Genomic DNA, 15,879 nt, shown 5'->3' on the forward strand with positions numbered 1-15,879 from the left:
GTCACACTGAATGGGCGTGGGATCCCTGGGTAGGCTTACTTACTGAGTATGAATTCCAGATTTCTCAACATCTCCGTTGAGAATTTATTTTCATACTATTTACATCGCTTTACCTTTAAAAAATTGGTTTTGCGACGTAATTTTGCCAGTACCACCCCTGGGGTTAATGAAATTATGCAACTTCTGTTCTCATGGATTTAATTAAGACTTTCTGGGAATTTGTTACAATAGCAAAGAAGCACTTAAAAGACAGCCCAGACTTACTCTCATGGTCACAGAGCAAATGTATATACGACAGTTGACAGAGATGCTCTTAGATGAGACCAGAGCTCCATCAAGGTTTACTGCATTAATATTGGTGATGGATGCTCTGAGACTCAGACAGGTGGCCTTGTTCACTAACAATCTCATTTAATGAACCCGAAGGATACTGGAGTAAAAGACCTATATTCATAATCCAATTTGCCCATGGCCTCCAATAATAACTGAAACAAGAGCAAAATAGACGTCACAGAAAGAAGAAAACAAAGAACACAAGAAAACGGGTTGCTTTTTTATGTTGTCTATCTATTATTAATTTTTATTGAAGTATAGTTGATTTACAATGTCATGTTAGTTTCAGGTATATAGCACAGTGATTCAGTTATACATATATATGTATATTCATCTATTCTTTTTCAGATTCTATTCCCTTATAGGTTATTACAAAATATTGAGTATAGTTCCCTGTGCTATACAGTAGGTCCTTGTTGGTTATCTACTTTATGTATAGTAGTGTGTATATGTTAATCCTATCCTCCTAATTTATCCTTCCCACCCCTCCCCTTTGATAACCATAAGTTTGTTTTCTATGTCTGTGGGTCTATTTCTGTTTTTTAAATAAGTTCATTTGTATCTTTTTTTTTTTCAGATTCCACATATAAGTGATATCATATGATATTTGTCTTTCTCTGTTGGGCTTACTTCACTTACGTATGATAACCTCTAGTTCCATCCATGTTGCTGCAAATGGCATAGTTTTTTAAATACCTTTCCACAGAATCCTGTGACCTTTTTTTGTGGTTTATGCTAAAGAGCTAATCTGCTCAAAGACTGGCCATCGACCACATATGGGTGGAAGGAGGAAAGTCTTGCCTGCCTGATATTACTTTTATTCATTGTTTTCACTTAGCAAGCCTAAATTGAAGGCTTATTGTGGTTCAATCAAGCTACATTCTGGCCTTTTCTATTGTAGAAGAAAAATACAAATGAAGAGAAAGAGGGATTGAGTTTGGGGGAGATGCTTGCATATCAAATGCTTGCATATCAACACCCACCTCCTTAAAATTTTATTAAAATGACACTTTGAGTAGCCCAGGTGTATTAGTTCTCTATTGCTGTATAACAAATTACCCCACAACTTATTTATCTTCCAGTCCCTGCATGTCAGGAATCCAGTTGAGGTTTAGCTGGGTGCCTCTGTCTCAAGGTCTCTCAAGAGGTTGCAGTCTTATCTAAGGCTTGACTTGGGCAGGATCTGCTCCAAGCTCACTCACCTGGTGTTGACAGTCCTCAGTTCTTTGCTAGCTGTTGGACTGAGGGCCTTAGTTTCTTGTTGGCTGTTGGCCATAGACCCACCTCACTCAGTTCCTTGTCATATATGTCTCTCCACAGCCATACCATAATGTGGCAGCTGGCTTCCTTCAGAGCCAGAATGCAAGAGAGAATGTTGAAGATGAAAGCCATGGTCTTTTTCTAACCAGACCTAGGAAATGACATCCCATCACTTTTGCCATATTCTGTGTGTTAGAGTCAATAGGTCCAGCGCACACCCAAGGGGTCATGAATACTAGAGAGTGACGATTATTGGGGAACATCTGAGAGGCTATCTGCCGCACCTACCTATAGGCCTGCAGATATTAAGACCATTTTCTTGCCAATGAAGAGATAAAGATTAGAAGTAAAGTTCTCAAAATGTTCAACCGGGCTGAGGTGTTCATATGTGGAAGTGTCCACTGTCCTGGTCTTCCCAAGATAGTCATGATTTAAGCCTGTTGTCCTGGTGTGACTATGAATAAATGCCCCATTCACTTTCAAAATTGCCCAAATTTGAACGATAAATTATATCAGAGCTATTCAATTAAACTTTCTGTACTGATGAAAATATTCTATATCTGTGCTGTTCAATGTGTAGAAATGTGCAACTACTGAACACTTGAAATGTAGCTAGTACAATTGAGCAACTGAATTTTAAATTTTTATTTTATTTTAATTAATTTAAATGTAAATAGCCACATGTAGTTAGTGACTACTGCATTGGACAGTGTAATACTGTGTGGTTACTCTAAGGATAGCCCTCTTTCACGGGCTAGAGAATCTGAGATTGAAGCCAGTTCAGTTTGATCCCCTTCTGCTCAATGCAGCAATCTAGAGCACATCACTTTAACTCTCTAGACATCAAATGAGGAGCACTCACCTATAAAAGGAAGTCAAACTTCTCAGAAGCTTTGATTTCACCTCTTATCCTCACTTTCTCTCTTGCCATTTCAGTTACTCTGGTCAGGATGCTGCCCTCTGCCACTATGTCTCCACAACCCTGCTCTTGCTAAATTCATGGATGACCTCTAATTTGACATATCCCATAGATTTTTTTTTAAATTTTTACTTTACATTGGATTGTAGTTGATTTACAATGTTGTGTTAGTTTCAGGTGTACAGCAAAGTGATTCGGTTATACATATACATATCTCTATTCTTTTCCAAATTCTTTTCCCATTTAGGTTACTATAGAAAATTGAGCAGTGCTATACATGAGGTCCTTGTTGGTTATCTATTTTAAATATAGTAGTGTTGGGCTTCCCTGGTGGCGCAGTGGTTAAGAATCCGCCTGGCAATGCAGGAGACACGGGTTCCATCCCTGGCCCGGGAAGATCCCACATGCCACAGAGCAGCTAAGCCCATGAGCCACAGCTACTGAAGCCCATGTGCCTAGAGCCCATGCTCTGCAACAAGAGAAGCCACCACAATGAGAAGCCCGTGCACTGCAACGAAGAGTAGCCCCCGCTCGCTGCAACTACAGAAAGCCCGTGCATAGCAACAAAGACCCAACATAGCCAAAAATTTAAATAAATAAATAAATTTATTTTTTTAAATAAATAAATATAGTAGTGTTTATATGCCAATCCCAAACTCCCAATTAAGGTTTTTAAGTCTCATCTTTCTAAATTTCTGATTATTCCTGGTTTTTGAAGCATTTTTCTCACATCTATGACATCAATCTCTATTAGTTTTCTCATCTCTCTGGTTGGTATTTCTCAGTCTCCTTTATTTTATCTCTTCTTTTTCTTCCTATCCTCTAAATTCAGCAGTCTGGAAGGATTATGTCAATTTTAACTTAAGGACATATCTCAAATCTATTCAATTCTTTCTGTCTCTATTACATTCAGCATAATCCAAGCCATCATCAACTTATTCATCATCATGGAATCATAACTGGTCTGGTGGCTTCTGTGCTTGCTTTTTCTCATTCAGCATACAGTGATCTTTATAAAACACAAGTAAAATCACCTTCACTCCACTTCTTAAAACCATTAGAAATGGCCTAAAAACACCACATTACCTGGCTCCAGGCTTCCTAGACCTTTATCTCATGCCATTCTTCCTGACCTCCAGCCAAAGAGGACTTATTTGAGTTCCTCAAATATACCAAACACTTCTCTGGACCAGTGTCTTTGCCTGGTCTGTTTCCTCTACTTGGAATATCCTTCCTTGACTTGGGTAAATCCTCTTTTTTTCACTGTGCCAAGTCTTAACTTGTAAAATCACTCCTTGTAAGATCATCACAAACAAATTCAGAACATCCTTGTCTTTTCTTTTATAACATTTATTGTAAATTAATAGGTTTATTCATTTAATGTATGAACTTCTAGACTATAAACTATTAGTTAAGGATTTTGTCTGTTTTGTTTCACATTGTACAAAATGTCAAACACAGTGCCTGGCACATACTAAGTACTCAATAAATATTTGTTGATCGAGTAATTTCCTTCCATAATGTAGTGCATCGTCTGGCATTTGCCCCAGCAACAGTTTGAGATTCCTCTGAGGATAGTTTGATGTTGAATGCTCTTTGATGATTCATCTGGGTACTCAAGTCAAGCCCTTTCTAATCTGTTTTAAATTTTTGGCAGTTCTCATGTTTGGAGAGTTGATGAAGTTTCTCTAGTGTCTAGGAGGATAAAAAGGACAGAACAAAGGAATTCGAACTGGGTATAGTCAGACTGTGTCCATGGTTTTGTGCCTTTAAGATCATGTTCCCAGCTCCAAGAGTATCACCAAGCAGCTGATAAGAATAATGTGCTGAATACCTGGTGAGTTCTTAACTCAGCCTTCAAATCCAACTGTCTCTTGTTACATCTCTGGCCATCCCATTCCAGGCTGGACTTCTGTCCTTGACTTTTTTGGCTTCCTGAACAGTTTTATTGATTGGCTTGGATGTAGACCTTGCTCTTTTGTATTTCATATGTGGTTAATTTTTAACCTAATAAAAGGATACACAGCCTACTTTGTCATCTTCTCTGCCTCTCTCCACCCTTCCCTGCCTCCCTCCCATCACATCCTAGTAGGTTGCTTTTGTGGGCAGCCTTGATTTGTTTTGGTATGACCAAGCCTTGCCTTCCCTCTCTCAGTCTCAAAAGGTGATGTAATCAATGCCTGCAGAATTCCTCCTCACTTATATAAGGCTTTTGGTTTCAATGATTCACAGAAAAAACTAATTCTGCTGTAAAATCTGAATAATAACCCGTCAATATTAGAGGTGTTGGGAAGGAGACTAATTCTGGCAGTTGATGGCACTCTCCAGAGAGTCTGTGCCCTCTATATTTTTGGCATCCTCTGATCACTTTTAAACATTTGCTATAGTTCATGTCACATGAACTCAACGTTTCACTATCCAGAAAGTCTCTGAGATTCTTCTCTGAATCTTTCTGTCTGCAAAGGCTGACTCAAAGACTCTAGGCAAGACAAGTCCACTGCTTTATTGTTATAATTTCTCATAGTTTAGAGAATGTCTCCAGAACAAATCTTCCATTCTCTTTTTATATTCTACTATTGTAAAACTACATTTCTGTAAAAACATATCCATATGCATATTCATTAAAAATTCCATTAATACAAAAGTATACCAGGATACAGTCTCTCTTACTCAATACTACTATTAATGTGCTTAATAGCACATTAGTAGCATGTAGTAGCAGGGCAGGAATTCCCTGCCCTGCTGAGGCCTCTGCCCTTTAGCTAACACGACTATGTTGAGATGTCAAATATATTAGCGTGTGACCTTGAACAACTCATTAAACTTCCTGAATCTCAGTTTCTGTATCAATGAGGTGGACATAAATAGTACCAGTTGCCTCGATGAGTTATGTAACAGGACATGGGCACCAACTGAGAGAGAGATTGGAAAACTATGCCAGCTTCTCTTATGTCCAGGGACAGTGACCAAATCACCTTGGAGCAGACCTTGTTTATTCAAGGAAGAGTCTCCTAAATGTCTGATTTGTAGTTATACAAATGTAGGGTGAATAGATTCCTACGGTCTAAGACCAAAAGTGTAACAAAATCTTGACTCTGTCAAGACTGCATTTTCTGGAGACCTCTGATATGAAAAGCTGGTCATTGTGAAGAAGCAGAACAATTCGCATAAGGATTCTAGGGTCTTTGGGAAAGGATAATCCAAGACCCACAATCCCTACTCACAGTGATGTGACATAAAAAAGATGTGTTGGGATGGACCAGGGTAGTACTCAAGAGTCAGCGTCAGGGAAGAGAGGATGTCAGGCTGACACAGTGGTGGGCTTTGGGGCACAAGAGCTGAGCAATGAAGTCTGAGCTAAGGACCTCCAAACTTGTACCCAAATTGGGTCACTGTTGTGTCCTGGGAAAGGACAGAGAGAGTCAACAGCAGCAGCAGGCAAGACTTACCGTGGATGTTCATGACCAGTCTTTAAAAGAAACACTCTGGGGCTCCAAGAAACAACAGATCCGATTCTCATGTTCTCTTCCTCTCCTCTTCATTTTCCTCCTCCTCCTCCTCCTTCTCTGCCTCCTACTCTCTTTGACACTGTAAAAAACATGAAATCCCTATCAAATAAATAGGCCCCAGCATTCTTGGAAAATTCTGAGGTGGTCAACTTCATAAAGAAAGTACTAGATTTTATGTGCATAGTTCAGGTAAGCAAAGAAGCAAATGATTTAAAAACATATAGAGGGGACTATATTTATACCTTGAGCCAGTAGAGAAGATCATATTATTTATAACAGTGAAAGAGTTTTGTAAATAACAATACTCTGTAGAAAACATGAGGATTTTCCCCAGCTTTTGCCTGTGACCGCTTCCTGAGGCCCAGTATATTCCCAAATTAGCCCAGATCATCTGAAGGGGCTGTCAGAAATCAATCAAGATCTAAAATAAAAATGAGACTTCAAAAAAAAAAAAAGAATCTTTCAAGAAGTATTTAGAGCTCTCCTTAACTCTGAAATAAGATGGTGTTAAGGGGATATTTGACACATCAACTTTAGACTAAAGGATACCATAAACTAACCAGCTCAGAATTTGCACAACAAAAGCTAAGGGAAGGCCTTTGTAATTTCCCAGTTCTCATGGAAATAGTAGAAAATAGTAGAGAACAACCAAGATACCACTGACCCTTGGGTCCTGTACCTTACCTCTCTTGGGAAGTGGCTGCCATCTCCTATGTGTCCAGGAAAGAGATTCAACTTTGGGACCTGGGGATTTCCACTCTTAGCCAAGTTTTTTGGCCTTCAGCTAGCTCCCCAGCTTTCTTCCCAAAACTGTACCACAGAGACCACCATCCTTAGCCAAGCTCCTCTGGCCACACTTCAGACGAGGTCTCTTCCTTAGGCACTCATTATGCAGCCCAGCCCATTCCTCTCCATACAGCAACATAACTTGTGTCTCCTTTTTATGTTGTGTTTTCATTGTTTCCTTTCCTTGCAAAACAACATAACAACCCAACTACTCTTCTCTACCATTTTCCACACCCATGGTCCTCTGTTATACCTACTCCCAAATTCCAGCTTCTAAAATCAATTTCCTGCACCTACAAAGTGTTCTGAAATTGTCAACTTGGTCTTCTCACTATAGCCTATAATAGTGCCTGGTATATATCATGGACTCCATAAATATTTTTTAAATTAACTATTTTTCTTAATGAACCCAGTATGTAAGATGTTGAATTGTTTTAAGCCATTTAAGAATATTCAGCCTTGCTGTGATACCAGTCATCTTCTTCAGAAACATTTACTGCCTTCATCCTTCTTACTTTTTAGCTGCACCTCATATTTCTATTATTATCAATAATAATGATTGCTACATATTATTCATTGATTTATTTATATGCCACCTGGTTATTTGTTCCTACCGAAGAACTTAAGATGACTTAACAAGAATATCTAAAATATAGCAATACGACATAAATTTAAAATAAGTGAAAAAAACAAGTCAAGAAAACAAGAGTACGGAAGTACTATGGGTTTTGAAATAAAGTGAATACAAAGCTATATCATAAGGACCTATCCAGCTGCTCTGGGTAAATCATTAATTTGACTTGCAAGTTCCTATCTACCAGCCCCAAAGGTAAACCCAATCACTTTAACAATTCATAGTGTTTTAAGAAGAAAACAAAGAAGTAACTCAGAAGAAACAATTATTTGTTATGTTGAGATCAGAGACGAATGTCTCCCTTGGGAGCCATTGAAGAGTCCAGTGTTGTGCAGTGAACCACATCCCCACAGCACGCTTAAAGGGAGTACAGAGAAATTTAATAGGACTATTTGAACAGCATTGCCCAATGAAAGCCCACAGCATCTTTCCCAAGGACAATGGAGTATAAACATCTTGACAAGCCCCAGTATAAATGATATGGTGCAGACACACAGATCTCTGGTGATCTGACTTAATCCAGAAGTAAATATAAAGTTCTAGAAGAACATGTATAAAGATACAGTGCATCACTTCTGAGAAATGTTCCTTAGAGATTGCTTTTCTCAGCTGAGTTTTAATTTAGAATTGGGTGCCAACTGCTACCAAATGAGAAACCAGCCACTTGTCAGGTATTGTTTAGTTATACAGGATCCTCAGATTAACCCACATAGTGGTTATTATTATTCATATTATGTTAATGAGGGACCTGAGGTTCTGAGAAGTTAAATAACTAGTCCAAGGCCACCATAGCTAGAGAGTAAAGGCGATAGGGATTTGAAACCCAAGGCTTGGTTCCAAACTCAACTCACTTTTTTTTAATTATGAAAATTCTTAAACATTCAGGAAGACATAGAGATTAATGTAACAAATGGCCATATGTTCACCACTGAGATTTGACAGATATTAACATTTTCCCGTGTTTTAGCCAATACCCTGAGTTGCCTCCTCTTAGTGCCTCTTTGGTGTCTAAGAGATGGAAACAGACTGACCAAATGGACTATGGCTTTTTTCTAACTGCACCAGCAGAGAGATTTTCTGGCTGCCTTCCCTTATAAATCTCTAACTACCCCAAATGGCTTGGGCTGCATTATTTAAAACACATTGTGCCTTTTTTCCTTTGGCTTACCTGCAAGCACAGTTGGGGACTAAAACATTAATACTGCCCTGGAGAAGAAAAGGCTCAGCTTTTGGTTCATCTGCCAACTTCTGATGAGGGTAAGTATCCATTGCCCCACCTCCACCCCCAAAGAATCCCTTGCCACTCAAAACAATGCATGATTGGCCATTTTTTTCCTTCAGTTTGGCAGAATGTGAATAAGACATGATGGGAGAATATCTATTTCAAGGGTGTCATCTTCTACGGAAGTGAATATTCTCATCTAAATCCAATAGTGAAAATTTTAATTTAAGAAGTTAAAGTAGGTAAGAGGAATTTTTCAATATAAAAGTGTTACTATAGAAGAATGAAGTTGGACCTTTACCTAAAACCATATACAAAAATTAACTCAAAGTGGGTTAAAAACCTAAACAGAAGAGTTTCAGTTTTGCAAGATAAGAAAGTTCTAGAGATCTGTTGCACAACAATGTGAATATATATAACACTGTTGAACTGTACACTAAAAGTGGCTAAGGTGGTAAATTTTACGTTTTTTACCACAATTAAAAAAATTTAAGTGTTGTAGCTAAAAAAAAAGAAAGACATTAAAGTGGATTCAAGATCTCACAATCATGAGTTAAGTGCTGATTTGAAATACATTTCTCATCTTCTTCCACATCTTATTTAGTGTAGACATTCTGGGCAGCCACAAAAAGTAAAAGAATTTTTTCTATACCAAAAATGGCCAGAATTTGAGAAATAAGAGTGAAAACGGCTTTAGTTGGTCGACCCCTTAACTCACTTTTTAATACTGTGCTGAGAGGCTAAAGGCTGTTCTAGGGAAGAGCAGTGGCAGACACTGACAAAAATACACATTTGTGTACCTTCTCTTCAAATAGATGGTATGAAACTGGACAAGTAACCTATTTATTTGTTACTACATTTAAATTTTTTAAATGGTATAGCTTTATTCTCATAACTTTCATTTGGACTATTATGTCTAAATCACCATAAAACTAAAAACTTGTGAATACAATTAAATTTGAGTTAGTGGTCCTGATTTCCAAATTTCCTACTTTTGGCATCCAGATACTAACAAGAAATATCAACAGCAATCTCCAAAAAAGTCAGTTTGTTCATCAAGTTGTGTGTACTAACTTGTCTCAACAAATATTTGAAGTCCTTTTTTTCTTCAGCCAAATTTTAAAGATTGGCACTTAGTTCAAATTTTTAAAAGATTTTTTAAAGCTCTCCCAAAGTTTGCTTATGTGACCTTAAATAATTTTCTTTTAGACACTTTTTGCTTCCCAGGCAGGCAGTAACTGCTTAGACTTTGCACCTAGGAATGATATACAGTGGCAGCCAGACATATCATGCCTGTGTCTACTGAACCAGAGACGTAAAACAATTATATTGATCACTTGGACAAAAAAAATCCACACTTCCTTGTGATCATGTGTTTCCTGAAAATGTCAACTTGGAATCATAAATATTTGCAATTAGGAAGTCCTGAGTGATCTTAATGATTGATTTTCCTTCATTTTATTTTAGAATTGTACATTGAGGCCAGAAAGTTTAAGTGGTGTGTACCAAATCACATGACATGTCCATGGCAGTCAGCACTTAAAATAAGCCCCTTGACTCCACAGTCACTCCACAGATCCTGCATAGGGTGTCTGAATTTCATAGACAATACTTCTGTTTTCCCCATCTCCTCCCCCAGTTCCTCTTTCTCGTCCTCTTCTTCTTCTTCTTCAATTTTGTACTTTACCCTGTGTATGGAGACAGAGCTTCAGCTCTGGTTTAACTCATTGAAATGACTTTTTGTAGCTGTTCAAAAAGAATAAATCTTCTATTTGTTTTAATAGTCAGGTTTATTCCTCCCATTCTCACTGAAGCAGCCACTACCCTCCTCTCTTTCTTTGACCCAATAAAAAGGTAGTAAAACCAAGCCAAATATTTTTAATACCTTCCCTCCCCAAAAGTACACACATGCGCACACACACACACACACACACACACAAAACACCCACACTGGGGCAACAAAACCAATCACTGGAAGGCAATACAATAAAGGAGACAGAGAGAGTCTTCTGAGAAGGCTAGTAAAAGTCTTATTTCCTCACCAAGTTCACACTCCTGAACTCTGGTTGATCTTGCCCTGAAATCCTCCTGTTACCATTCCTTAGTGCCCCAGCTCCGACTGGACATTGGATATGGAGCAGAAATCTGTCCATTAAGGACACTGTGCCTGTAATCAAACACTAAGCCAATATTATCTCAGCGTGTACATAGGGTATCACTTTCTTGCTCTTCTTAAGTATTCATAGCTAAATGATTTATGGGCACACAAATGGATATAATGTCCCATAATATATAACAGGACTAATATTTAATGTGTTTCTTTTTTACTTTGTTTGAATAAAATCCCCCAAAATACTTTTAGCAAATGATCATTAATTACGTGCATTGTCAAATGCTCCCAGGTTCTAATAAGCAGGCCTCAGAATTTACAGTCGCCAGCTCTCTGCTAGAGGCTATAAATCCGATGTGCGTGACAGTACTCAACACAGTGGCACCATTACCGGAACAGAAGCCTCAAATTATTCACATTTGGATACACCATGGATTTTTTTGTCTTTCCAGTGCTTATAACCCAAGCAGAAAATACCCTTTCCAGGATGTTATTTCAAGGAAACTCCCAAATTATCTGAGTTTTGTTTTGTTTTTTTTTAAATAGGACTTTATGACCCACAAGGGCTAAATTTGGCCGTAAGCCTGTGGATTTTATCAACTGCATCTTCGGGATAGATGGACTACCTGGGACAGCAATGAAAACCACGGTGGTTTTGGGGGGAATATTTATCAACAAATATATTTTCCAAAAAAAATAAAGATTTTAAAGGGAAAATGTTTAAATAGAGTTGTGACTTCATAGTTAATTTACTTAATCTTCAATGTCTTTGCGAATCCATTATGCACTTGGAATGTCAGAGGGGGTCTACAAATTACCAAGTTGTTTGAAGTTTGCTGCTTTCTGAAGTGGCTTTGGTCATTTATTTTCATAGAAATGTTATTTCTTCAACTTACAAGGTATGTAATAGCAAGGTCTTTTGAGACAGCTGTCTGAAAAGAAAATGATTATTCATGTCTCTAAAGAAAGATGACTTGTTCTTTGTATGAAGTCCTCCAAGGAACATTTAGCATTTTAAGAATATGAAAAAACCGAAGTTCAATGTTCGATGTCTGTAAGAGATGTCCAGGCAAAGAGAGAGAAATGCAGAGAAAATAAATGGAAGGACGTGCTGTTCTGATCTGAGGTAAGGAAGAAAAAATGCAATTTACTTAGTCTGGAATTGTTTTTTATCTGAAGGTCTCCAAATACTTTAGATTAAAAAAGAGGGATGGAAGAAGGTGTTATTGTCTCATTATTTGAATATCAGACTGAGGATTAAAGGAGTATTTGGACCTTCAGTTTAAGCTAGAATTAAAGACTGGGTGTAGCAAACTAGATACTAGTGATGAATCATACCAAGATTGTTTTTCGTTCTGGAAAATCTGTCCTATAGAGGTTTAAAGTATCCAACTAAGAGCAGGAAAAGTCCTACACTCCCCTGCTTTTTAAATGTTGGGAAAACGCAGAACAGAAATTAACGGGTGAACATTACCACTAGAGAGTTCATCTAGAAGATACACATCTAGTCAACCTCCAGACCCAAACTAACACACAATGTAACACCGCCACAAAAGAGGGAAACACACGCAATGCAGCAAAAGAGGGGGGGGGAAAAGGGAAATTCCACCTGTCCAAAACGTTTAAAGAAAATAAATGGAATAAAGAGTAAGAGAAACAAATTTAAGAATCCTAGATCCGAATATCACAATTTGCAGTTGGGGAAACGGCACTCATGGGGTACGGACCACAGGTTTCTTGATTCTCTGGCCTTTATACAAAGCTAAACCTTCGTAAAGCTACACCTTCGTAAAGCTACACCTTTGTAAAGCTACACTGTACTGCAAACCACAAATAATCTTGGTCCTAATGTCGAGACTGCCGACCTTTGGCTAGAACCCAGCCTTCCAGCTTCTCTTTCCTGAACAACAGGCCTTTCCTGGTTTCGTTCAGATATAGTTTTCTATGCTGGTATCAACTCCATCCTTAAAGAAGAGACTCTTACCCCTGAAACTGAAGAAACCCATCTAACCGACAAGATACAGTTTATGCATATTTGCTTCAAAGACATGAAAAAACCTCCCCATTGTGACAAAGACAGGCTATTCCTCTCACCCCAGGAAAGCAGTCTGCTCTGGTTTCCAGGACAGACAAACCTCTTTCTTGCAGCAGGCAAGGCTGTATTACCATGGCCTCATCTTCAGGTCATTTGTCATTATCTGCTACTCCTTTTTTTTTTTCTTACTGGAGATCAAAATAAGTAATTCCCTCATTCTTTGAAATTCCATCTATTGTTCAGCCTTCTCTGGGCCCATTCAGGACAGCTTTGGGATCTTTTAAGGAACCTGCTTTTAGAGTCTGTTTCTGCTAATCTGTCTGCATCACTGTCTTAACATTTTGCTTGGTTTCAGAGGGATCGTGTTAAAGTTATTTGGTACAGTAAGTCTTAAGGCACTGCCACCATTGTTTTTCAAAAAACATTTTGTTTCTGAGCTCTTTGAAGGTAGAAGTTATTTATTTGGGTTTGAGTGTGTACTGTTAGAATGGGAAGAGGGGTTATGGGGGTCAGATGTCCCCATTAAGGAAGGAATTGCAACATTAAAAAAGAGCACCAGGGTAGAATTTATTATTTTCTGAGTGATTCACCTTTCAGGAAGGAAATATTTGCCTCTCCCCAGCAGAGAGAAATTGTTTCACAATGTTGACAATTGAAACTAAGGTAGAGAAACAAGATTAAAACTAGACATCTCTGAATTCAGATATCTCAAGTAGATTTTTTTCTTTTGATTCATACATTAATGATCAAGAGGTATATTGGGGCATGAGATGGGTCGAAGAGGGCATAAATAACTTCTGTAGAACAGAGGGTAACCAATTGTGAAGGTGAGAAAGGTACTTTAAAATCAGGGTTTTCTCTACCTTACCTGTGAAGCAGAAAGACCCCTTTTGGTATAAACTTCAAATAGTGATATCTGCCTGCAAAACTTGAAAATGTCAATTTGTTTAGAAGGATAAGATCAGAACAATAATTCAACCCCTGTCATGTGCTCCCCTAAAGTAGGGACTCACTAACAAGACCATCTCAATATTTTGGCAAGTAGTCACATCTGGCAATGGCATTAAACTACGAGTTTTTCATTTGGAAATGGATCCAGATGTTTCAGGAGAATTTGTATTGGATCTGAAAGAATCTGGATTTTTTTGGCGAAGTGCTATTTTGTAGACTGCTATCAGACCCTTGAGCTCCATCTACATGAAAGGGCTCAGATTTTGTTTCTATGTGATTTAAACCCATTGGCAAGGCAAAATGCTTTTGCAATGTATGTGCTCCATCCTGATGGGTCTGGAGACGGTTTCTCTGCTGGCTCCTACAGACCACCCATTAAAAAAAAAAAAAAAGGGGGGACCATCCCTAGAGTTAATGCCAAGTGTAAACTTTTACTACTTTATTAGATACTATGTCCTCACAAAAACTGGCTCTACCCCACTGAACTAAACCAAAAGAGACTTAGATGAATCAGAAAGACCCAAGAAAGTGCTCTATTACATCCCACTTATCATCTTGGGAACAGATTATACTACAATGACTCTAACCAATAAAATATCCAACACTTTAAAAACTCCCTAGTAAAGCAGATTATATAATCATTATTGTTAATCCAATCTAATTCTTACAAACCCTCAATGAAAAGGAAATTGGGTTTTTTGGAGTTGCTGAGTATTAACAACCCACCCTCCTTATACTATGGTTTCTGGCTTATTCCAGGAAACAAGGGAAGTACTTACACTGCTCACACTTTATCTTTCCTAACCTTTAGGCCCAGGTGATCCTACAGCCCAAGACATATGGGTAGAGAAGCTGGTACTGGGTTAATCTAATCTCATTGCCAGCCTAACCTCCATGCTACCTTTGATGGATCCAAATTAGACTCCCATTTACAAGGTGTGTGGCTTTGGGCAAATCATATAATCAATCATTGTTTCTTTGTCTGGAAATGGTGATTATAATAGTGCCTGCTCAATGGATTGTTTTTGGAAGCAAATGAGATTATTTATGTAAAGTTCTTACCATGCTAATTGTTCCAAAATTGCCGCCTGTAATCATGTGTGTGCTTAAAACTACCCTCACTTACTTTACCTTCCACTTCTGATACCTTTCACTCAGAGCTTTAAACTCTTGACCGCAAAACAGAGATTCCCTATAAACCCATTTCAGAATAAGTGATGCAGTCCCAGAATTAAGTCATGGGAAACTTGACATGACCCTGTACCCAACCACCTGGGGTTAACTTTTTACATTCCGTATATCTCCCTTAGTTCTCAGAACAAATCTATAACGTGAATATGCACACCCACAGACTTGCAGGCAGCTGTACTTTAAATTAGACTGCAGATTGCTCAGAAGACTTTCGGGCCTATAGATCACTTTGAGAAACTCAAAGGAAAGCTCATGAGATTCAGCTCTACAAAGATGGGCGTGATGGTCACGGCTGCAACCAGACATGTTTGAAACATTAAGGGTTTTGGATGTGAACTGAATCAATTTTCTCTCTAATTGTATAATGCTGTAAAGGAGCAAAGTCTGTTACTATCTTCTGCACTATATTATCAGAGCCATATATCTTAGAAATAATAAAATAAAACTCCCCATTACCAATAGCAATAATTTAGGACCCATCCGATGTTCCCTATAGATAATGCATCTGGTTTAAAATCACCTTAAGAAAGAGCTGATGGCTGCTTCAATCCTGTCAGACGACTCTAATTTTCTTTTATGACAATGTCAGACTTGCTATAATGCAGGAAAGTAATCTGTGTAATATAGCTGCTTGATGCCTACACATGTTACATGATCAGCAAATTTAGCGTGAAAAAATAGTATCTCCAGTGGGTGCAGAAACAGCAGAAGGTAATTAGAATGCAGCTATCACCAAGAGAAACTAAGAAGAGAGAATTTACAATGTCCTAGGGCCGGAGCAGCCTCTGTTTCAGTGGGGGGAGTGGAAGTACATATATCAACAGGTACTGGAGAGTTCATTAAATATTCAAATATCTGCGCCCCAGTCCTCGACCCATTGAATCAAATGTCCCTAAGTGATTCTTATGCATACTCAAATTTGGGAATTA

General features: G+C 38.2%; 1 protein-coding gene across 1 annotated transcript in view; it reads right to left on the reverse strand.

The window, feature by feature from the left end:
- Nucleotides 1-863: 863 nt before the first annotated feature.
- Nucleotides 864-15,879, reverse strand: part of EPHA4 (EPH receptor A4) — a 217,227-nt gene continuing 202,211 nt past the window's right edge. The window contains exons 20-21 of the mRNA XM_082466376.1: nucleotides 5,962-6,100; nucleotides 864-4,207 (exon numbers count right to left, since the gene is read on the reverse strand). The gene's annotated coding sequence lies outside the window, so the exon portion shown is untranslated. The remainder of the gene's footprint in view (nucleotides 4,208-5,961; nucleotides 6,101-15,879) is intronic.

This window comes from Balaenoptera physalus (genome assembly GCF_965194825.1).
Source record: "Balaenoptera physalus genome assembly, chromosome: 6".
Taxonomy (NCBI): domain Eukaryota; kingdom Metazoa; phylum Chordata; class Mammalia; order Artiodactyla; family Balaenopteridae; genus Balaenoptera; species Balaenoptera physalus.